We start from the raw sequence: 25,045 nt of genomic DNA, 5'->3' as shown, positions 1-25,045 counted from the left end.
TTTTCCTGGCAAATTTCCAACATCACTCCAAGCGCGCTCTGCAGCTAGGCCCTAACTCCCCTTTGCCACCATGGATTTTCTTCAAACCACTTGCAATGAAAAGTATCCATACCCAGCGTTGCTCCCAGACCCCAAAACCCACCCACAAACACCAGGAACCCCCCCAAACAGGCCACCGAAAACATGATAGTGAGCAAAAAGGCAAAAACTTTTTTTGCTCCGATTTTCTCCAAACCACTTTTATCCGGTATTAGACCTTCCCAGCAATGGCCCCAGAGCCGTCAACCCAGGCGGAAACAAGTAGAAGACCCCCAAAGAGCCAAAAAGCAAAACTACAAAAGTGGGGACAGTAATTTTCCTGGCAAATTCCCAAAATCACTCCATATGCGCTATGCAGCTAGGCCCTAACTCCCCTTTGCCACCTCGGATTTTCTTCAAACCACTTGCAATGAAAAGTATACATACCCAGCGTTGCTCAAAGACCCCACCCACAAACACCAGGAACCCCCCCGAACAGGCCACCGAATACATGATAGTGAGCAAAAAGGCAAAAAAAATGTTTGCTCCGATTTTCTCCAAAACACTTTTATCCGGTACTAGACCTTCCCAGCAATGCCCCAAGACCCGCCAACCCACCCGCAAAAAACCACAACACCCCCAAACAGGCAAAAAGTAAAAATGGAAAATCTCATACTTAGAATTATTTTTCGGCCTTCTTTCAATTCTGTCCAAACGCGCTGTGCAGCAAGGTCATAACTCGACTTTTCCACCATGGATGTCCTGGAAAACAAATGCAATCAAAATTAGACTGTGCCAGCGTTGCTCCCAGACCCCAAAACCCACCCACAAACACCAGGAACCCCCCCAAACAGGCCACCGAAAACATGATAGTGAGCAAAAAGGCAAAAACTTTTTTTGCTCCGATTTTCTCCAAAACACTTTTATCCGGTACTAGACCTTCCCAGCAATGGCCCCAGAGCCGTCTACTCACCCGCAAAGAAGTAGAACACCCCCACAAGTGCAGAGTCTTTCTTCATTGGGCGTAATCCAGCCATCTGCTGTGAGGGAAATAGGAGTCTGGAGGAGGAGGATAGAGGAGCATGTTCTTGTGAACTTGTGAACCTGAGGAATGCAGACTGCGGCACCTTCAAATCAATAAGCAAATAAGTGAAGACAGTTCTGCTGATGGGCTTGTTTTTTGTGATTAGGTGATTAAAGTTTTTGTTATATAGATTTTGCAAAACAAAGAAAGAGACACACAGGAATAAAAGTGAATAAGGACGAAACAGAAAGTTAGTGATTCATTGACTCATTTATTTTCAAGGCTCGGTGTCAGGGAAGAAGAGCTCGTCCTCAAACTCTGCGAATTCATACGGGAGTAGGTCACTTAACAGAGAATAACTTCCCTCATCTAAGTTGGTGTCCTCCTCGTCTTCTTCCTGCGTGCATTCTCGTATTTTGTAATCTGGTGGTATGAGGTGCTGATTCATCTTGATCATTGTTAACCTCTCCACATTTTTGGGTGAGAGGCGGGTCCTTTTGGAAGTTACAATGCCACCAGCAGCACTGAAAACACGTTCAGAAGACACACTTGCAAGTGGGCAAGACAAGTAATTTATAGCCAGGTTGGTGATCTCTGGCCAAGCAACTGATTTCCCATGCCAATACGCCAATGGGTCATGAGAAAGATGGACCTCTGTTGAGTCATTCAGATAGGCCTGCACCATCAACTCAAGGTTCTCCCGGGTTCCTCCACTTTGCTTACTTTTTTCTGGGACCATTTCAGAAGCAAACCCAAGCTCAGTTAGTCAATCCTCTTCATCACCCGATATTACTGTTGTGTCTGGTGCAGATGATACGGTTGCTGGTGTTGTTAACGGCTGAAAGGGCAAATCACTCACTTCTGCCACAGCCACAAATGCAGAAGGGGATTTTTTTGACTGCGGGCGGCCTGCTGATGCTGATGTACTGCCTTTTCCTTCAATTTCCTGCCGTTCTCTTTCAAACCGAGTGGCTGACACAGCTAGCCAATGTTTGTACTTTGTAACATCTTCGTCATCAAAAGGAAAGAACACTCTGCCTGCCACTGCCTTTTTGTACCGTGGATCCAGATTAGTAGCACAAATGTAATGCTGTTCTGTCTTGATCATTTCAAGACGATCATCGCCAAGTAGGCGGTGTAATAACTTCTCAGCCAACTCTAATGCTTCTTCGTTTCCATCTTTTTCAAACTTAGAATACACCGCCTTCAGTCGGTGCTCTAGCATGCTCAACAATGGGATAGCTTTTCCCAAATTACAGTCCTCCCTGCTGACTGCACGCGTGAAGACCTCAAAAGGACGAAGCATGTCTGTCAGGCTTTTAACTAGGTGCCATTGCTCCACCTGTATCCTCATGTCCATCATAGGTGTACCCAGTTTAAAGAAATACTGATCGACTACCGCATACTGCTCATACAGACGCTCAAGCATGTAGAAGGTTGAGTTCCAACGTGTTGCCACCTCCTGGATGAGTGCTTTCACTGGCAATTTACGTTCATATTGCAGGCACCTCAGCTGCTTCCGGGCCTTAAAAGAATGGTTGAAATGTGTGCACATTCTTCGGCAGGTGGTCCGTAACTCGGAGACTGGACTTTCTTCACTCAAGAATATTTTAACAACCAGGTTTATACAGTGCGCCAGACACGGCACTCTGAAATATTTACCCATATCCATGGCCTTAACTACATTGGCGCCATTATCTGTGGAAACATAACCAATCATGCGTTTTCTTGAGGACAGCCATCGAAAGACCTTTGTGTTAAACTCATGCAAAATGTTTTCTGCTGTATGACTTTTCTCCATAGCAAACATGGCTATTGTTGCATGTTTCCGAGCAGCTTTATAAACTTTGTCCTCATCAACACCTGTGTTTATCTTGCCTTTAACCCCTGAAAAAGAGACCCAGTGTGCAGTGATGCACATGTAATCAGTGGCTGCACAACTGCTCCACATGTCTGTTGTCAGATGTATAGTGTGAACAGCACTCTTCTGCAAAGCTGCCCCAATCACCTCGAGCACATCTTCATGTAGTGCTGGAATCGCAACTCTGGCAAAATAGAACCGGCTAGGAACCTTCCATTTAGGGCAGAGCGTTGCCACCATTTCAAGAAAACCCACCCCTTCCACAAAAGAAAAAGGGAGAAGGTCCAGCGCTAGCATTTTAGCCAGCTTACTGTTATACAGACGCGCCATTGGGTGGTTGTGTTCATATGGCGCTTCTGAAAACAACATGCTTCTAATGGTGGGCAGGACCAATTTACGGGATGATGATGACTTCTGCGACCCAGTTACGCTCCGTGATGAACTTTTTCGCGTTGGTGTCTCACTCTCTCCCACACTCTTAGTGTGGCTCATAGATCTGCTGCTGACAGGGGTACTGGGTGTAAGTGAAGAAATGTCTGACGCTTCTTCTTCCTCCTCGTCATCAGCAGATGAAACATCAACAGATACTATTTGTTGACTTGCAATTCGGGCATCCTTGATCTCCCTTAGGTGCGCCAGCCATTTCACAGTGTGCTGTCTCTCAAGATGACCTCTCTGGCCTCCGGTACCATAGTTGGTACCAAGCTTACCACGACTAACTCGAACCTTACAAATGGTACAAATGGCTATGTTTTCCCTTGTTGGGCTAACACTAAAGAAGTCCCAAAGTGTGGACTTCAAATGTCTGTGGGGAGCGGAGGAGGCGATACTGGGAATGCTGCTAATGCCAGATGAACTGGAGGATGTGTGTTGCCAAAATTTAGTACGTTGTGCACTTACAGCACCACTAATTGAGGACATGGAGGTCGAGGTGGATGGATGTCCCTTCTGGCGAGAAAATATGGAAGCTGTACGTGGTGGTGTTGGTGTACTAGTTAACTGCATTCCTGGTGGTCCCATTCCCACGTCGCCATTATCATCATCACGCTCAGCAGCATTTCCGGATAGGGTGAAAATGTCTGTGTGCTGCATGCCCCCTGAGGCTGGAGTGACGCCTATGATGACTGCGTCGTCGTCGTGAGAATCTTCATCAGCAGGAGCAGTATACGCCCCTTCTTGTTCAGCGTCATCATCACACTCCATGACTCTGAGACTTTCGGGGACCTTCCTTTTACGCTTAGCTACCTTTGTCAGATCATGGTGTGCCTCACTCTCAGACGGCCGTGGTGGTTCCCAAGTTTTATCCATATCATCAGAAGGAAGGGGGCTTGAAGAAGAAGTAGACACCATCCTTGATCTTTTCCTTGCTGGGGATCTGGAAGACAATGAATCATCAGGAGGAGTGGCTTCCTCATGTGATACCTCGGCTTGAATGTCGATTTCCTGATGTGCCCCTACTTCGGGAGGAACAACTATTGTGGGCACTTGTGCCGCTCCATGCACCTCTGCTTGCTCCTCTCCTTGCACCGCCTCTCCTTCCACATGTACTTGGGCTTGTACTTGCACATGTGGTTGTTGTTGCGGCTGTGGTTGTTCAACACTCGTCAGATGAGTTACAACAACCTGTGTTGATTGAGGGATGCTGCTACTTTCTTGCGATGAGCCAACATCACTGGTCGATGGTGATTGAACAACTATACTGGCTGCCTCTGCAGCACTCAAGGGCTTGGACCTAAGTTGGCGTGGTGGTGGTGGCACTGAGCCCAATGGAGCGGAGGTGCTGCTCCCAGCTTGGTCCCCAGCAGACCCCGCTGCTGCTGCAGGCGTACTTTTTTTTAATCCCAAAAAATGTGGCGGTCGTCACACCAGTCTCCTTGGTAAGTGGCGCCAGTTGCTTCTTCTGCTCCTTACTGGCAACTTTCTTGCTAGAGGAGCTACGGGCAACTTTTTTTGGGGCCATCTTCTTCAGATTTCAGAAAAGCAGGCCGCAGTTGCACAAGTTGCAGAGTTGTCTGTGTCCACACGTGACGTTGTGCTGCAAACACCGCAGCAGGACTTCTTCCTGGCACTGATGAGGAACGATGAGGCTGATGATTCGTCTTTCTGCACCTAAAAGCAAACGAAGCCAGAGGAACATCAGTTAAATAAATGTTGCATATGTAGCGCTTCAATTAATAGTTTGCAAGTAAGCAATTTTATTATACCCACCCCCCAAAATGGAAAGACCAATAAAATGCACCACTGACGGAGTACCCCTGGGCATAATGGATGAAAGCATGGCAGACTGGGTGCAGGCCTATGACACAACAAAGCACATTGCCTGCCTTCAAAATGGCCCCTTACACCCCAAGCACATGGCCAGGGCCTGCCTGTACCAGCAGTCAAAGTGGCCCCCACCCACATGGCCAGTCCCCATCAACAGTACACCCCAAAAAAACGAAAAACACACAAAAATCACCACAATCCAATGCCATCCATGCCCTCAATGATGTTTACATGAAAGAGACCCCACAGAAAGACTCAGTCCATGCACCACTGGGTACCCCTGGGCAAAAGGCCCCAACAGCAGCCAAAAAACTCGAAAAAAACACACAAATCAGCACAATCCCATGCCATCAATGATGTTAAAATTCAAGACACCCCACAGAAAGACTAGGCCCATGCACCACTCACTACCCCTGGGCATAATGGATGAAAGCTAGGCAAAATGGGTGCAGGTCTATGACACAACAAAGCACGCTGCCTGCCTTCAAAATGGCCCCTTGCACCCCAAGCACATGGCCAGGGCCTGCCTGTACCAGCAGTCAAAGTGGCCCCCACCCACATGGCCAGTCCCCATCAACAGTACACCCCAAAAAAACGAAAAACACACAAAAATCACCACAATCCAATGCCATCCATGCCCTCAATGATGTTTACATGAAAGAGACCCCACAGAAAGACTCAGTCCATGCACCACTGGGTACCCCTGGGCAAAAGGCCCCAACAGCAGCCAAAAAACTCGAAAAAAACACACAAATCAGCACAATCCCATGCCATCAATGATGTTAAAATTCAAGACACCCCACAGAAAGACTAGGCCCATGCACCACTCACTACCCCTGGGCATAATGGATGAAAGCTAGGCAAAATGGGTGCAGGTCTATGACACAACAAAGCACGCTGCCTGCCTTCAAAATGGCCCCTTGCACCCCAAGCACGTGGCCAGGGCCTGCCTGTACCAGCACTCAAAATGGCCCCCACCCACATGTCCAGTCCCCACCAACAGTACACCCCAAAAAAACGAAAAACACACAAAAATCACCACAATCCAATGCCATCCATGCCCTCCATGATGTTTACATGAAAGAGACCCCACAGAAAGACTCAGTCCATGCACCACTGGGTACCCCTGGGCAAAAGGCCCCAACAGCAGCCAAAAAACTCGAAAAAAACACACAAATCAGCACAATCCCATGCCATCAATGATGTTAAAATTCAAGACACCCCACAGAAAGACTAGGCCCATGCACCACTCACTACCCCTGGGCATAATGGATGAAAGCTAGGCAAAATGGGTGCAAGCCTGAGAACACTGCCTGCCTTCAAAATGGCCCCTTGCACCCCAAGCACATGGCCAGGGCCTGCCTGTACCAGCACTCAAAATGGCCCCCACCCACATGGCCAGTCCCCATCAACAGTACACCACAAAAAAACAAAAAACACACAAAAATCACTACAATCCAATGCCATCTATGCCCTCCATGATGTTTACATTAAAGAGAACCCACAGAAAGACTCAGTCCATGCACCACTCACTACCCCTGGGCAAAAGGCCCACACAGCAGCCCCAAACATCGAAAAACACACACAAATCAGCACAATCCCATGCCATCCATGCCCTCAATGATGTTTAAATTCAACAAAACAGTTGTATCATGCACCCATAACTAACCCATATCCTACTGGATACTGTGGCTACCCACAATATATTTTATTTAATGTTCTGAAAAAGTTCCAAAATTGTATTTGCAGCAACTGTAATGCCCCAAACAAACTTACTTGTGAAAGTTGATTTCTAATCCAAAAGTGATCCAAAGAAAGTCAAAACGGCCTCAAATCCAAATATCCAGCAGCATCCACAAAAAGTAATCCTTCCAGGTCAAGATCCAAATGAAAGTGACCAGCACATGAAGAAAGCACTGGGAGGAGCCTGCTGGACAGGAACAGGAAGTTGGAGACTGTGGGGCACTTCCTTCCTCCCCCCCCCAAAAATGGACTCCTTGCAAAAAAAGTGCAGGCAAATGTCAACCTTAGGAGTTATTCTGATAAAAAATAATCATTTTTAGAAGGTTTATGCTGCTTGCTGGTGGATTCTTGTGCAAAATTGCAAATTTTGAAATTTCGCGAGTGCGAGATTGTTGCTGCTCGCCGCATCTACGTGTTCGCAATTGCGAACTCTCGTGATGCGTGCTGTGCAAGGTGGCAAGCCGCGATGACGTAATCGCGGTCGCCAAACTCCCGCGGGATCCCGCAGCAAGATCCAAAATGGCGCAGCACATGCAAAATATGGAAAAAAACAACTCTGCAAACGCTGAATGACGGTAAGTGAACGCCACGCGCCGCTTAATTGTATCACCAAGCAAAAAAATCCGCTGCGTGCGAATTTGCGGATTTTCAGCAAATTCGCGCGAGTTTGCGGATTGCGAATTTGCCGAAAATCCGCAAAATCCGCGAGCGGAACGGATTTTACGCCCATGCTTAATCTTGACCGCGCTGGCAGACACCCGCACAGCGTTACAACAAGATATAGCACAAGTGGCCACAGGACTGGGATTATTGAGGGCCGACCATGGGAAACTCTCTGATAGGGTCAAGGTGGTGGAGGACACGATCCAATCCCTCGAGCCGGAACACAAAGACCTCGAAGCTACCATATCCAGTGTGCTAGACCGTATGGACACGCTTGAGAGAAGAGCGGAGGAGGCCGAAGGGCGCAATCGGTGGAACAACATACGGATAGTCGAGCTGCCCGAGAAGGTGGAAGGGCAGGACATGGTATGCTACCTCGAAAACTGGCTCAAGATGGTGGTGGCCCCGGAAGGTCTCTCCACGTTTTACACTCTGGAGCGGGCGCATAGGGTTCCGGCTAGGCCCCCGCCACAGGGTCGCCCCCCGCGCCCGGTGGTAGCCCGTTTGTTGCATTACCGGCACAGAGACCTACTGCTCCAGCAAGCATGAGTGAACGGTCCCTATAAGGTGGAGAATAGTAGAGTCAATATTTTCCCTGATTATACGTATGAAAAGCAACGACGGCGGACCTCCTTCCTGGCTATAAAGAGGAAACTAAGGGCTGAGGGTCTGCAATACTCCCTTCTCTTCTCGGCTAGGCTACGAGTGATACTGGACAGCAAAACTAGCTTCTTCGACACACCGGACGACGCCAGTGCCTGGTTCGAACTTTACAAATCCGGCACCACTGTCCGGGAACGAGACCCAGTTATGAGCCTTACCACCGAGGACGACACGACGGATCCGCAATCGACGGAGGGGACTGAGAAGGCCTTCACTATCGGAGACAGCAGCGGAACGGCGAGAGGTACTGGAGGTGGTGACGGCCCTGTCAGGTGCACACAACTCCCCGTCGCAGGAAGAGGCGGAGTCGGACAAAGGCGACAGCGGAGGGAATGTTGGATGAAGGATAGAAGCACCTGGTGAGCTATGTGTGGCTGCTATAAGGACTGGGGCGGACTACCTGGACTACGGTGGAGAAGTGTGGCTCACTGGTTAGAGGAGGCAGACCCTGAAGCAGAGGTCAGACCCGGGACCAGGGTTCAATTCCCGACGCGGCAGGGTCTTGAGCCCAAATATCCACAGACTCGATAATTCTCGTTTCGGTGCCTACTCAAGTCACGGGTTCACACTCTGCAGCTCTGGGCATTAGCTTGCTTAATCTCCACTACGGCCCTCCCGCGGCGGGATGCCTGGCTTTCACCTTGGGGATGCCCAGTTCGGGTATCTCACAGGGAAAAAGCCAGGACGGGTTCCCAAGGCAAGCGCCGAGATGCCTACGGGTAATCGAGCGCTATATAAGAACGCATAATAATAATAAATACCTGCTGCGAACTTTGGGGGGAAGGTCCGGGTTATGGATGGGGGATGAGCGGTCATGGCAATGTTTCTTATTTAGGTCTCGATCGTTCAGCGGGGGGCATGGGGATTGGGCGGCTGCCCATTGGCGACCAACCCTTCCTCGGTTCACTTAAGGCACTCCCACAGTGACCACAGTTGGGTTAGTCAAAAGTTGGTATTTGAGTGTGTTTGGATGGGAACTAGCCGGAGGGCACTAGGACCTGTTCTGGCGGGAGGGGGGGTTGGGGCTGTTTGGGGGCTTTCGTGGGGGGGGGGCGCATCATCGATGTTGACATATTGACACGCTTACGAGGTCTAGTGAGCGGTTGGAGGGCAGTGCACAGGACATTATGGGACAATGGGTGATTCAGCTAATTTGAGATGTATAACCTGGAATGTGAGGGGGCTGCATACCATGACATGATGCCACAAGATCCACGCTTATCTAGTGCGTAGGGGGGCACAGGTCGCATTACTTAAGGAAACACACTTGACGAAAGCTGAAGGGCTAGCATTGCAGCGTAGATGGAGGGGTCACGTTTACAACACCACATACTCGGCGTTTGCCTGGGGGGCGCTGATCTGGATTAGAGCGGGGATCCCATTTCAAGTAACCAAGCGGGTCATAGACCCGGATGTCAGGTTTGTAGCTATAGAGGGAAACTACGAGGTAGGGAAATTGCTTTCTGTAGTGTGTACGCGCCCAATGTAGATCAGCTGACTTTTCTAGCGAAGTTATCCGGGTCACTGGCACATTTCCTCGCCGGACCATTGTTGATGGGCGGTGACTTTAATTCGGTGACCGACGTCTCCCTTGATAGATCGCACCCCCCTTTGGCGGACTCCCCGACATGTCGCACGGCTAAAGGCAGATTGGACTGGCAAACGAGATGGGGCCTGTTGGACGCCTGGCGCGCACAACATCCACATGGTCGTGATTACTCTTATTTCTCAAGTCTACATGAGCTCCATGTACGGCTGGACGCGGTGTTGTGTTCCCCGGTACTGATGCCGGCAGTGGTGCGGACTGAATATCTAGCTAGGACAGTATCGGATCATAATCCTCTCTTACTCGCTTTGCAGTGGCAGCCTGGTGTTTCGGCTGTCCCCACTTGGAGACTGCGCCCAGAATCGTTGGAAGATCCCCTTTTTCATGATGCTCTAGAGGAGCAGATTGTACAGTATTTCGAGGAAAATGCTGGTACGACTGCGGCAAGAGCTACGGAATGGGATGCCTTCAAGGTGGTCATAAGAGGGTTTTGTATAGGAAAACATGTGGGAGTACGGAAGGGGCTCCTAGATGATATAGACAAGGCTGACAAGGCACTCCGCGAAGTAGAACTCTTGAGACCTGGTCACCCTGAGCTACAAGAGAAGGTTAGTGCCGCGAAAGAGGCAAAGGCGAGGGAAACGGAGCGCTTACGTAGCTTTGACTACAAAGAATACATGGCGCGGGCCCTCACAGAGGGCGACAAAGCAGGGACTCTATTGGCTTGGCTTGCCAATCCTGCGAAAAGGGGCTCCCCCATAGTGTCCATGCGCACAGCGAGCGATGGAGAGGTCTTTACCCAGGATGAGATATCGCAGTGTTTTGTGAGATACTATGAACGCTTGTATACAAGTAAGTTTGCGGCTAACGTCCCGGCCATGGATCTCTTCCTGGAGGGGCTCTGCTTCACGGAATTGGATCACGAACAAGCGAAGTCACTGGGTAGGGACATAGAGCTAGGTGGGATAAGAAGCGCCATACAACGCATGGCACGCAATAAAACCCCAGGTCTGGACGGATTGCCCGTAGAATTCTATGGGACGTACGCTGACCTACTAGCGCCCAGACTGCTGGAGGTTTATAAGGAAGCGAACCACTAGATAGTGTGGTACTTAGATGGAACCTTATTTCATTTTCTTAGCAGGACGTGGTATCTATTAATCTCTCACCACACTGGAATGGGATAGCCGACTATGTGATCCATGTACATTTGGTGCTCTTTTGGGTAAGTTGGTAATATGAGAGTAGCCCCTAATATGTGATCAACTTACTATTGTGACATTGGTGATCTAATGGGGGTCCTTTAAACCTATTACTTTAGGAAGTGTGGATAGGATCTCCCTACGTATTGATCGGACGACTTTGATGGCTAGAAAATACCTATACCAATAGGACGTTCGTGGTTCAGACTTGTATGTAAGTTTGATATAATTTGACATATTGGATGATTGTATGTATGAATGCACCATGTGGGATGGGGGATGAAGTACATAATTCTTACAAGTGAATGTTTAGATCAAGTAGGATTGTGAATGTTTTGAATTAAAGTTAATGAGTTTTTTGTACATGTCCTTGAGATCCATTTGGGAACCCAACTGGGGAATCTTGGGAACTTTCCCTAAAACTCTTTATCCCCGATTTGTATGATGGGAGTAGTATGATGTGTCCTTTCCTGAGCTGTGGGGGGGACCGATGTTGGATTAGACAATTCAATTGAAATAGTATTTTTATTAAATGTTTGTGTAGGTACACCATGTTGATATTCTGTTATCTGTTTTTGTAGGTCCCCTGGAATCTACATGTGGTATATCTGACAAGGTCCTGAAGAAGGTGGTTGTTGAACATCATTTAATCCACCGAAACGCGCGTAGACCAATCTAGTGCAGAGTCTCATACATCATTATTGAGACGTCTTGGGTACCATGTTTGGATATAGTTCGCATTGATGTTTTGAGAATGAAAGCAGTGGTATGATAGCTGGTATGAGTGGTTGTTTGTGAGGTGATCATGGTTTAAAAGAAATATATGTATCAATAAACATATGTATGGTAGGATTGAAGCCTTCATCTAAATACTTGATGAATTGATGTGTTGGAAAAAAGAAAAAGACAAAAATATTTTTTATACAAATATAATGATAAACTTTTGATATAATTAAAAAGATATTTTGAGATACACTGATTTGTTCAGGGGTGTACTTTTTTAAATGTATTTGTTAATGATGTGAATTTGTCATTGGGTAAAAGTACTACGGTCTATGAGGGAAACACTGATACCACTTAGGGAGGCTGCCACAATCTATGCGAGAAGCCTTGGTAATCCCATTGTTAAAGCCAGGGAGAGAGAGCGAAGATGTGGCGTCCTACAGGCCACTGTCGATGCTGACCACTGATTATAAGCTCCTGAGTAGCATCCTGGCATCTTGACTACTGCCATTCATGACCACATTGGTCCATGAGGGCCAAGCTGGCTTCATTCCGACGCGTAATACGACCACGAGCATACGCCGGTTGATGCGGTTACTGGAGGGGGACCATGTAGAGGCTCGGCAACCGATGATACTATCGATAGACATAGAGAAAGCTTTCGACAGCCTTGAATGGGAATATCTCTACAGGGTGATGGGACGCTTCGGAGTGGGAGAAAGCTACCTGAAGTGGACAGCGCAGCTTTATACATCGGCGGTGGCCAGAGTGAGAACGGGCACGCTGATATCGCCCCAGTACCGAGTGGAAAGAGGTACGAGGCAGGGCTGTTCATTGTCTCCATTGCTGTTTACATTGGCAGTGGAGCCTCTCGCGATGTCGATCCGGTCGGGAGTCCACTATGGGAGAGTGCGTAGTAGGGATGGTCAACAATACATCTCATTATATGCGGATGACGTCCTACTTTTCCTTGAAGACGCCGACGAGGCATGGATAGGAGCCGAAAGTTTACTCACGGGCTACGGTGAAATATCTGGCTTACACGTGAACTGGTCCAAAACGTGCTTGTTCCCGGTGCGACGTGGGGAGGCCCAACCCTCCGTGACCCGAGAGGTGAGATGGGAACCCACCTGCATGAAGTACTTGGGCATATACATCTACCACACGGCGGCTGACTTGTTGGAGGGTAACATTGGCCGCGGTATAAGGGCGATGAAGGGCAGTATGGCATTCTGGGCTACTCTCCCACTGTCGCTCACGGGCTGGATAGCGCTCCTAAAGATGGTGGCGCTCCCTAGGCTCTTGTACTACTTTAGGATGCTGCCGGTGTGAGTACCTGCCGCTACCTTCAAATTGTTAAAGTCAATGATAGTGTCCTTGCTCTGGGGGATGGGGCGCCGTCGAGTGGCACAGGCAACGTTGACCAGGCCTAGAACGGAAGGCGGATTGGCGGTACCAGACTTTGAGCTATACTACCTAGCTGCTCAGCTCCAGATCTATACGCAGGAAATAGCGCGCAAATTCAGGGGACCGGAGCATAAAAGGGGCCAGGGTATGCCTCGCCACGTCATTTCTTTCATAGCGCTGCAGCAGAGGCTAGACCTCAGAGAGCTAACGCAGGAAGAAAGAAAGATCAGACTGTGCTGGAACCACTCACAGCGTAGAGCGGGCGTACTTCACCCGTATGCCCCCGAAATCCCGATAGGGATGCTAACGGCGCTGCCACATGGGGCGACTGGTCGCCGCTCCAAGATTGGGAAGAGGTGGGAGTCCAGGTGCTGGGGGACCTGTACGAAGATGGAACACTGTTGCCGTATCCAACACTCTCGGAGAAGTTTGACCTGCCGAGAGGGGGTTTTCTGCTGCATGTGGCACTGACACGAGCTATACAGGTGCATTGGAAAGAGGGGCTGACGGAACCAAGAACAACAATGGCTTGCCAATATGCTATGATGGCGGCGGGAACTTTTAAGGCGGTTACGTGCCTCTACTCCAGTATGATCAATGAAGGGCTACTGCCCCTGGAGACGCTGAAGGGGAAATGGGAAACAGACATAGGAAAAGAAATCCCCGAAGCGGCATGGGCGCAAATAGTGCGGAGGGCCTGAAAGAGCACACGGAGTGCGCAATTCCAGCTATTGCATTTCTATATCCTCCATCGAGCGTATCTGACTCCGGGGAAGATCAAGAAATACTTTGACGTGGAGTCCGCGGCGTGCCCCAGGTGTGCGAGACTCGGAGCAGAATTGGATCATATGTTGTGGACATGCCCACTGTTGGAGCTATATTGGAAGGAGGTGGGAGACACGCTCAATGCGGTGACAGACAGGGGCTTGGACTTCGATATGGCCATGGGTGTTCTGCACTGGTTCCCCCATACCCCCAAGAATAAGATCACAAGTAAATTTATTGACATGGGGCTAATACTAGCAAAGCGCGAAAATACACGACATTGGAAAGCGACAGTGGGGCCCAGTAGTGCGAGATGGAGGAACGAGTTCCTCAAGGGGGCTGGGGCTGAAAGCAACTTACGATTCCGAAATGCGCGTAGGCAACGCAATGAGAAGGCACTAGAAACAGCTCAGGCGTGGGATGCTCTAGTGCAGTCACTACGCGATTACAGGACACAAGAGGATGAAGAGGAATAGTAAGGGGACTGATGTCTCTCCCCGAGACGTGACAGGCACATCAAGCAGAACACTACCTAATCATTCCTGTGCACACATTTTACACCGACTGACACCACATGTAGGCGTCGATGATGGGGCTCCAGGGTGGGGGTGGGTAAAATGGAGAGTTCATTAGTATATCATGACAGGGCAAGTTGGGGTCGGCCCTTAATAGGGCTTTTTGAGCATAGCCCGGACTGCGACCTAGCTCGCTGCTGAGAATGCAATTAGGGGACACAATATAGTGGGCTTGGGTAACGTAGAACTACAACTGATTTGTATGATGTGTGCAACAAAAACCCAATAAAATTTGTTTAAAAAAAAATGCAGAGGGCACCTGTAATTGCACCTCCATTTCGGCATGGTGCGCATGCATGCTACACCGTGTAGTAACGTGTTGCAGGCGCTGTCACAGTGGCAGGCTGCATGTTAGCCCACCATTGTGAGACCACCGCAGCACTGCCCACCTGCATTGGATTACACTCAGGTGTGCTGGCACACTACGGGCTGTGCGGTCCTCCTGTCGGCACAAAAGTGGCAGGCTGCATGTTAGGCTCTCCATGAGCTTAACAGCCCACCATTGTGAGACCACCGCAGCACTGCCCACCTGCCTTGGATTAGACTCATAATATGGTGTGCTGGCACACAACGGGCTTTGCGGTCCTCCTGTCGGCACAAAAGTGGCAGGTCGCCAGGAGGACCACCAAACTTGTAATAAGGTCCTCAATGTCCACCCATCAATACACTTAGAGCATGCACCAAGTCAACCTGCTGCAGAAAATCATAAATCAGGTAAGCATCACCCAACTGTATGTCCAATACAACCATTCCTTTAACTAAAAAAGTAAATTTCAATTAACTGTGGGAATGTTTGTTGTATGAGATCAGCATCTCAGTCGTGACCACCTTATAGTCTGTTTGTCAGTTCCAAACATTCGAACATCCAACCAGAACGTTGAACTTACACTAAGACAAACTGGGAAATCGGGAGACTTTTCTTGGAGGGAAGTGACCCTTAAAGCTCAGCAGAGCCAAGAAAGACCCAGTCAGAAGTTCGACTTGAAACAGATTCCTCCAGTACCAATTAAAGTCAGTCCAAACCTGATTTGCTAAGATTTTTTTATTTTCAGTTTACAGACTTCGCCTTTTAGAAAGGGTGATGCAACTGTCTTCCACGTGTGTGCCACCACAGAATGCTCACCAGCATCCTTTAGATCCCAGCAGCCCTTCAATGTTCCTTTAATCCGACTGTTGTCTTTAGCAGTTAAGATGAAAGTTCATGTTCTGTAAGTGCCTGATTTGACTGCTGCACTTAAGTGATTGTAGCTTGTCCATGACTAATGCGCACGGATTAAATGCGTTTAACTCACAGAGATTCTGATGTGAACCTACAGGCCAATGCAGCAATCACGTGCTGGGAGGCTGCTTTTATTAAACTTTCTTCTTCGGATAAAACAAAGAACGCCCGATTGTTGGCACCAGCTGAGCGCGATGAATATCACGAAAGGTTAATCAAGGACACGGCAGGCAGAAGTGAACAGTCGCAGGGATGACTTTGTCCATGTGTTATCAACAGCATGGAACATTCCCATGATGAGTTCCATATGGTCAGTGTGTACCTCACATTACAATATGCGAGGGTTTTGTACCCAGTACTGTTTTTCTGTTTCTGTCAGTGGGGTGACTCTAAAAAGTCTCGGTTTGGCCTTTATTATTGTATAGTTTCACAAACTATTCCTGCCCAAAGCACTTTACAGCTCAGTCAATTGATTACTAACATATCACTGGAAAGAACGCTTTCAGACATTAGAACAGTAGGAGTATGTATTTGTATTCGAAAATATAATGACATCACAGGTTAGAACTCCATTTTGGTGGTTAGTAGGAGGTTTCTGGAGGAGGCGGAGGATTTGAAAAGAGGCATAAAAGATTCGATTTCTAAGTGCATTTTGACAGTTCGAGAGGTGAGTTTTGTTTGAATGTCAAGTAGCTGTGAGTTTGAGGCAATACTTGTGACTCCAGTGAAGAGCAGCTTCTGGGCCTTGTAACTCTGCTGCAAGGGGCTGCAGCACTTGGGCTACTTGCCATGGAGAGCAGACCTGGTAGGCCTGGGTCACTGTTCCGCTGAATGCCTTCATGGCCAGGCAGCATCATATGAAATGGATATACTGGAAGTCAGGGGAGGTACCACGGATTTCTCGGAGTCTGCGATCAGTTTGGATGACTTTGGCTGTAGATAACCGAGACCAAGTGCTATTCACAAATGCATTGACATGAACGTATGAATACCTTCCTCCAGAGAACGTGCTCCAAAAACGTGCTACATTTTCCTTCACAGCGCTCCTAAATGTGTATGTCATGCAAACAACCAATGGAAAACAAACAACACCATCAGGTTCTTCTGCACTAATCTAGCATAGCCTGGTGTTTATTAGTTTCATGTTTAGAGGCCATTAAAGTGAAAATCTACAGCTTTTTATGAAGCTCAACATACCCCAAAATGAAAATGAATTGATTTTAGCCCAGTGGTTGTCATCTTCTACTATATTTGAAATGATAGGCCATGTGGGCTCAATGATCACAAGTGATAACCTTTTCACAAGCGCATGAATAACCTAAAAATGAACTCCATCAAGGAGAAATGTCATGGGTCAGTGCAACTACTATGTGCACAGGCTTCAGACGTCAGTGCCTAATGCTATGTATGATACAAAAAGGGAAACTTTCGTCCAAAGGGTGCCTAGCAACTCATTTTATTTTCATCTCGACTGGAAAAAAAATGTGAATTTTTCTTGGTAAAGGATACTGAAAACCCTTTCACTCACACTTAAGATTTCTCTACAATATAGGTATATTATGCAGGAGGAAGTCCCAGACATTTAGGGCATGGTTTGCCTAGACAGTTTCTGAACACCCTCAAAAACATGAATCTGTGGGTATTAAAAAATGTCTCTTTGTTCCCTTCTCAGCAGAGATGTTTTCCTGTAAAGGGCAGGAGTAAATCATCTTCCAGACATGGAAGGAAAATGGAACACCCTCTAACTTCGTAGGGGTATCATTTAAAGGGAAAATTATACTAATATTTTTCCCGGAGGAAAAAAAACGTGAAAAAAATGTGTTGGCATTTCAGCAAGCACACTTGCACATGTGTAAATATGGCCCAATGATGCTCTGAGGGTTGTATTTAAAATATAAGTATAGACAAAATTGAAAACAGAGACGATGCTTATAAATCCACTAACGCGAATACAACATGTTATATACGCAAAGCAATGAAACAGCGAGCCAGCACAACATTCGCACCTCCCTCCTTATCCCCAAATTCATCTAAATCTCTAGCGTAGAAATGATATTTTAATTATTATTAATTATTTAATTGAAGACCTCATTACTGCACTTGCTGCTTGCCACTTGCCTGCCACTTACTGCCAGAGACCACTAGAGACTGGGGAGAGACCGGGGCCACATTTCCCAGGTTACTTAGTGGCGCGCATGCCGCCAAAGGGGAAGCTACGTGCCAGGAAGCGCCTAACACCTTGCGTGCTCATGACGAGTTCAGCTCGTCATGAGGCATGGTGGCGCTGTGCTCATGACGAGCTGAGCTCGTCATGACCGCCACGGTTCATGGGGATAATTTCCCTGCTTTGCTGAACGTTCTGTGGAAACGAGCGTGGTCATGACGAGCTCAGCTCGTCATGAGCACAGCGGCACCATGCAGCGTGACGATCCAAGAAATGGTCTGGACATGGCTCGCCGGAACTGCCCTCCCTTCCTACTCTAGAGATAACAAATCGTTTTTCACCTCTACTTACTCTGGGTTCTTGTGATTGACTTAGTGGGCCTGATTCATCGAACTAAGTGACACCATCGAATTTGCAGGAAACTCCACAAGCAAGTACCAGGACTGCAGGTTTTAGTAACAGAAACTTTATATCCTGGAATATTGCGGGACTTACTAATAGGTTTTCTGACCCTTCGTGGATTATGTACATAAAACAATTTAGTGGGATTTGCTTGCAGGAAACATGGCTATCTGGAAGCGGTTTACCACTGGAGGGTTATAAGTGGTTTTCAGTCCAGCTAGCTCTTCTCGTGCGTGAAGACCAAGACGAGGCCTTGTAATTAATATCTCTCTGGCAGTCGAATGTGGGTTGATGGTCCTGCCTACATAGATCCCGTGTATACAGTCCCTGGTACTTCGCAAGGGGCACCATGGGCTGGGCCTCATACATTTTTATAATTCTACATCCTGTATCAAGGATGTATGTAACATAACTTTGGTAGGCTCCTTTGTAAGGCAGCACCTTAATACCACTTTCCGAGATTTTGTGATTGCTGGTGATTTTAATATTCACACTTGTGGCGACCCCAGGGCATCTAGTGTGGCTGATTTAAGTTGCCCACAAGTGCAGGGAATTCACTTTGCTCGCCTGCCACAAGGGGAGATATTGAATGGTCTCCTCATGAATTTGACTTACTGTCCCTCATGTGTTTATCTGACCCGTATAGCAAGTCTGTTATTCCATCTTTCAATGGATCATTTATAGATTTTATTTTGGTTTCTTTGCCCGTACTAGATTTATTCTCAGGACTTGCTATACAAGCCAGCGTTCATAGTGACCATAACCCCCTAAGCATTTGTTTTCAAGGGCCCTTAATACTGCATAGAGGGGGGATGGTCAGCGTGGGGTGGGGAGACCAAAAGATGGTGGGAGGCAGTTAAAAGTGTCCCAGATATCTCCAGGTGCATTTTATGAGTACGTCGGCTTTGTGCGCCAATGAGTTAGCTAGGTGCTGTTCAGTAACCTCAGCGCCAGGGGACGTTATTAGCACATTTAATACCATCTCAGGTAAGATAGGTGACTTTTTAATTGCCCCGGTCAGGCGATCGGTCACTCAGTTCCCTAGATGGTTTGATTCCCTCTGTTTTTAAATGGCCAGGAAGTTGCGGGAAGCACTAAGCAAGAGCCCTAGGGACTCTATAATGGTGAGATCTCGCCGTAGGGAATATAAATTGGAACTGGCAACACGGAAATCCACTTTAAAGGATGAATTATGGAGAGACCTAATTGATGCATGCAAGCTGAGGGACAATTCAAGATTTTTTAATTGAATCAACAGCCCCTTTCCTTACCGCAGTTTTGAATGCAGCAGCAAAATCTGGTTGTCCTGAGTCTTGGGCAACCTCAACCATAGTGGCAGTTTTAAAAAAAGGCAACTGTAACAGCACTCACTGTTACAGACCAATCTCCTTGTTGGACTCAATGGTCAAGGTGTCGGGTCGAGTGCTCTTGGACAGGTTGACAACCTGGACAGAGGAACACACAATTTTATCTGATATTCAGTGTGGGTTCCGCCCTGGAAGGTCAACTACGACCCAGTGTCTTAACCTGTCCATGATCCTGAACAAATACACAGTTGCCCGCCCCAGTACGATCTACTTAGCATTCATGGATTTGTCTTCCATGTTTGATCGCGTAAATAGGGGTAAACTTTGGAAGTCCATGCTTGCTATCGGGGTAGATGACAATATTGTCTTTTTTCTTAGAAAGTCTTCATCAAACAACCAGGGCACAGGTTAGATTTTCTCAGGACCTAAGAGTCTCTTGCACTGTGGCCATTAAGCGAGGTGTACGACAGGGCTGTATTTTGGCCCCCTTTTTGTTTTATTTATATATCATTGACCTAGACAATGTATTACAAGCCACAAGAGTTGATTTTCCACAGGTATGCCGGCGTGGTCTGCCGGATTTATTATATGTGGATGACGTAGTTCTTATATCTAGGATGGCTAGGAAGCTACAAACCCTGCTTGACTCGTTTTCTGTTTTCAAGAGGGATCCGGATCTATCTATAAACGATTTGAAATCCTTTGTGATGCAGATGGGCCTCCGTACAAAAAGATCTTTCCAGTTCAGGGTAGGTACCGCAAAGGTTAGGCGCACTGAAGCTTTCTCGTACTTGGGAGTCACTTTGGATGAACATCAGAACTGAGGCCCACTAAAACAGAGAAAAAGGAGTGACTTAGTGAGGGAAAATGCAGTAATTTTGAATTTTGCTACTAAACTAGGCAAACAGCAAAAGACTATAGCGGCACTTCTAAAGATATATTAGGCCAAGTGTGCTGCAATGGCCTCACATGGCAGTGAAATATGGGGGCACGCAGCTATGGAAGATTTACAAGTGGTCGAGAATAAATTCCTGAAGCATTTATTGGGTGTGCCAAATGGAACCTCGAATATGGTTGTGCATGAAGAATTGGGGGTCCCATATTTGAGCGACACCTTGGCTCTTTTCTTTGACCACTAACCTTCTGGCCGAAAATCTGGCAGAATGATGTATTGTTTCTGAACCAGTTGATACTGAAAGCGTGTATGTCTCTTGATCACTCGCACCGTATACCATGGCTTAGTTACATAAAGACTAACTTTGATAGATTGGGCAGTGCAGAATTATACACCAATCCAGAAATGGCATCAAAAAAGGACTTGGCTTGGGTCAGGGAGTTCTTCTCTAGCTAAGGAAATTGGATAGGGAAGAGCTGGACCTGCGGATACCCAGTGTGCGAAAATTCATAATTTTGAAAACAACATTAACCATCGAGCCTTATCTTCTGATTTTTTTAGCACATTTGATAGTTTTTTGTTGACCTGGTATCGCCTGGGTTTTTTCCACCTCCTGTTGGCTTCGCCTAGGGGATGCACTAGAGGACAGATTTTAGCATTCTGTGGCTGTGACGGTGTGTCTCCACGGGATTTGCTTCATTTTCCATTTTTTTGTAGGTTCTATGTGATACCCCATAAAAAATGTATTGTTCCGATTTTAAGGAGGTTGAAATTCAGGCAGGCTCGCCCAGCTCTCATTTATCTACAGTTGTTGCATGTAGATTCCGTCCAATACTTTTCCTCCAGCGAGATACATTCGTCTGCAGTCAGAAAATTCTCCAACCGCATTGGCATGGTGGTTTACCACCCTTCTAATTGAAATCTGCCTGACTTCACAGACTTGTTGCCATAGTCTTTCAAAGGAGTAATGTTATGGCAGACATATTTTTTGTTGAAGTATCCTTCTGTCTTAATGTCAGACATGCATGTCAAACACGACTGAGGTTGTTGTGAATATTATTCACATCTGTTTTACACACTATAAAAGCCAGAATTTGTGAAGCAACACTTGTTTCCTTTTCTCATGTTGAAGCTTTAGGAATCTCAGCATATTGTTGTCCCTTAACATTTTTTTATTTTTATGTCCTAGCTATTTTGTTCTTGTAATTATTTTACATTATTCTTTAACAACATGGCAGAGAGAAGGAATTCCAGGTTTTCAGAATCAGAATTAACAGTAATGGTGGATAAGAATATTACGGCAGAGCTACAGTTGTTTGAGTCGCCTATTCAGACTACCACCATGACCCAGAAAAGGCAAATGTGGGATATGATAGTGTCCAAAGTTAATGTTTTCTCCTCCATTTGGGCTCACTGGAGGAAATATGCTAGCGCTAGAATCATATGTGGAGGATAGTTTGCTCCTTGGTTTCAGAAGCGCCGGCCCAGCAGACTGGTGGTGGTTCTCCCAGGCACCTCCAACTGGGATGAGAAGGTCTTGGCTATTATGCACACTGAAGGCTTTGCAGGAATCCATGGTGGGTGGATACTGGTAAGTTTTTTACATTACTAAACTTTTTTGTCCTCCTTCAAGTCTAATATTTTGTCACAAGGACTACATCTCACAGAATACTCCATGTTGTAGTGTACTTTCCATTTATATAATTTAAATTTACTCTTAGTTATATTAATCTTATGTCTGCTTTTTGTTGTCTTACATGTGTGCGTTGAGTTGTTAGTTTCAAAGCTGCTCTGCCAGTCTGCAATGCCAATGTGTGAGTCACATGCTCACTTGTGTCTATGATCTGTCCAAATATTTGGAGCTGGACTCTACAATGCCTATTTCTTAAATGTCATATTTTTACTCTGACCAACTCTAGTCGCTTATAAATGAGGTAGTAATGCTAATCTGGGTTTATCAAATTTTACACGCTTCTTCAGTTTAAGTAGGCATATTATTAGCATTAGGTTATAATATGTTTCATTTTCCATGTGGGCACTGCATCCCACCAAACTGTGCTTCCACTTATCTCACATGACCATGAATATAGATTGTAATATATATATATATATATATATATATATATATATATATATATATATATATATATATATATATATATATCAATAATTACAGACCTATTTTTTGAAATTGATATTACTCATTTAATTTTTCTGAAATGTTTACTGGACATTTATTTGTCATTGGACATCAGATCTCCATTGACTATATCATTGTACTTAATTATGACTCTTTTATTCTTTTTTCAAGTTTACTTTTTTAAATAAAAAATGTAAACAATTTAAGGTGTAAGAATAATTAAAGGGATGTTCAAACATACATCCAATACTATTCACATACATTTATGACAACGTCACCACAAATAAAAACAAGATTTTGGTAAAGATAGTCATGCTGCGTGTCAGGATCATATGTTCAAAATAAGCTTTTATGCTGAGGCAGACAGGTAAATGCATTGCTATGTCAGATGTATGCATTGCAAGCAGCGTTACACACTTATAGGGTTACCTTTACAAAAACACTTATAGTCTGCTCACCGTGCTAATTTATTACTCCATCTTCATGATCTGTGTGCCATATACTTACACCATTACTGACTTGTATCCTCTTTGTTAACTATCCTTCTGCTCACAATGGATACAGGATCTAGGCCTTACTGTAGCAGGTGACACTCAATAGTACTGTTTGGGTAACGTTTTAATATCTTGTCATTCAATACCGATAAATGTTTTGGATTTGTGTGAATGGTTTACTATGTAAACATGATGGTTTTCATTGCTGCCATATTACATGTGCATTATATCCTACAGCGCTTGAAAAACTGTGTAGGGTTTATCTAACACATTCCAGACAAATTAGCCAATTTGACTAACTCCAAACCAGGGAATATTTAGTAAATGATTTTGAGGATAGATTATTTAAATTTTTAAATAATGCAATTTTAGTACCCTCAGGCAGAGTGGAGATCCAAACCAACAATGGTCACCCACCAACCTACCAGACATTAAATCTATGGTGATCTATATATAACACTTGAATGTGAGGAAGATCAGGCTGGCTCATCTGGTTTGTATGGACAGGCTGCACGGTTGAGCCTCACTCTGCCCATATCTACACAGAGCATTGTACAGCTCCCTATTACCCAAAGTTCTGTATTTCCCGTCTGTGCCCCTCCCACTAATACCACCTCTGTTGTATGCACCCCTGTACTGGCTCCTGTAAGTAGTACAGCTACAACATTTGCTGTCGAGCCAGGATCCACAGTAAAGGTGCACACCCTCACAAAGTCACAGTGTATTGCTTCATGTGTGCAGCCTGGAAGGCAGGAGCTGAGTAAGGACACAGATGCCCATAGGTTTAGAACCACTGTGGGCCATAATATCATGGGTGCAGCTTCTAGAAATTAAGATCAGATGGTGAAGTTGATTAATCACCTTCAAAGACACAATGACCTCCCATGACAGGAAATAGAGTTGCAGAGGGTGCACAATGCTCAACAGAAGGTCACTAATGACCTTCTGGAGCATATCATCAGAGCCATGTGCACCTTTGCCGGGGTCCTGCAGGTTGGTTCCAGGACATTTGCAAAGCAATCTGAAATCCCTCACCCTCTTTCTGTGGGCAATCAACTTCATCTACTCCACAACATGGGACCTCAACAGAAAAGGTTGACCCAGAATTCCCCTCGGAGCTTGCAAGCCTGGAGATGTCATTACCCCTCCTGAGGGGAAGGGCATCAGGACCAGTAGAAGAAGAGCTTAAGAACACCATCACCCAGAGGCTCAAGCACTGAAGTTCACCTGTGGGCCAACAGCATTCACTTGTCAGCACTTTCTAAACCACACTTGTGTAAACTGTGAATCATCTAAACTAGGGCTACCAATACATTTGAACTCTGACTAAAAATCTAATTCCCACAAACTGTGTAATTGTGACTCTGGAATTAAAATAAAATCTTTTTGGTGATTATCATTATTTAATTTTGAATTGCAAATTATTCATTTAAACAAAATGCTTTAATGTAAATTAAACCATGTATTAAATACTTACAATAGTTGTTTTTGTTGTTCTTACAGTACTTTGATGATTGTTTAGTTTTTGAACAATTTTTATAATTTATTTATTACACCAATCAAAACAGTTATATTGAATATTTAAATGGCTCTTGTATGATTTATAAAATTAAAATTAAGGGGGAAGATACACATCCTTGTACGGGGTATCAGAAGTCTGTAATAGGAAATATGTGTTAAATGCTCTGATAGTTTCAAATCAAACAGTCAGGCTAAACTGAAAGAAAATGTGTACAGTATTTATCAAACATTCATACATAAATACAGTTCTAACACAACACAAGTAAAATCTCATATGTTTTTTGAAACAAAATGAATATTTTATTTCATAACACAAAACAAAATGTTATGAATCCAAGTAGTAGAACTTGAGTTATAAATTTAAATTGTAAATAGGGACTAAAATCACAAAACAACAATGGCAAATATCTTGTTGTGCAGGACTGGGACAAACTCTAAAGTTAAGTAC

The sequence above is a fragment of the Lissotriton helveticus genome, chromosome 6 (assembly GCF_964261635.1).
Source record: "Lissotriton helveticus chromosome 6, aLisHel1.1, whole genome shotgun sequence".
Lineage (NCBI taxonomy): Eukaryota > Metazoa > Chordata > Amphibia > Caudata > Salamandridae > Lissotriton > Lissotriton helveticus.
Note: the sequence above shows the minus strand (reverse complement) of the source record.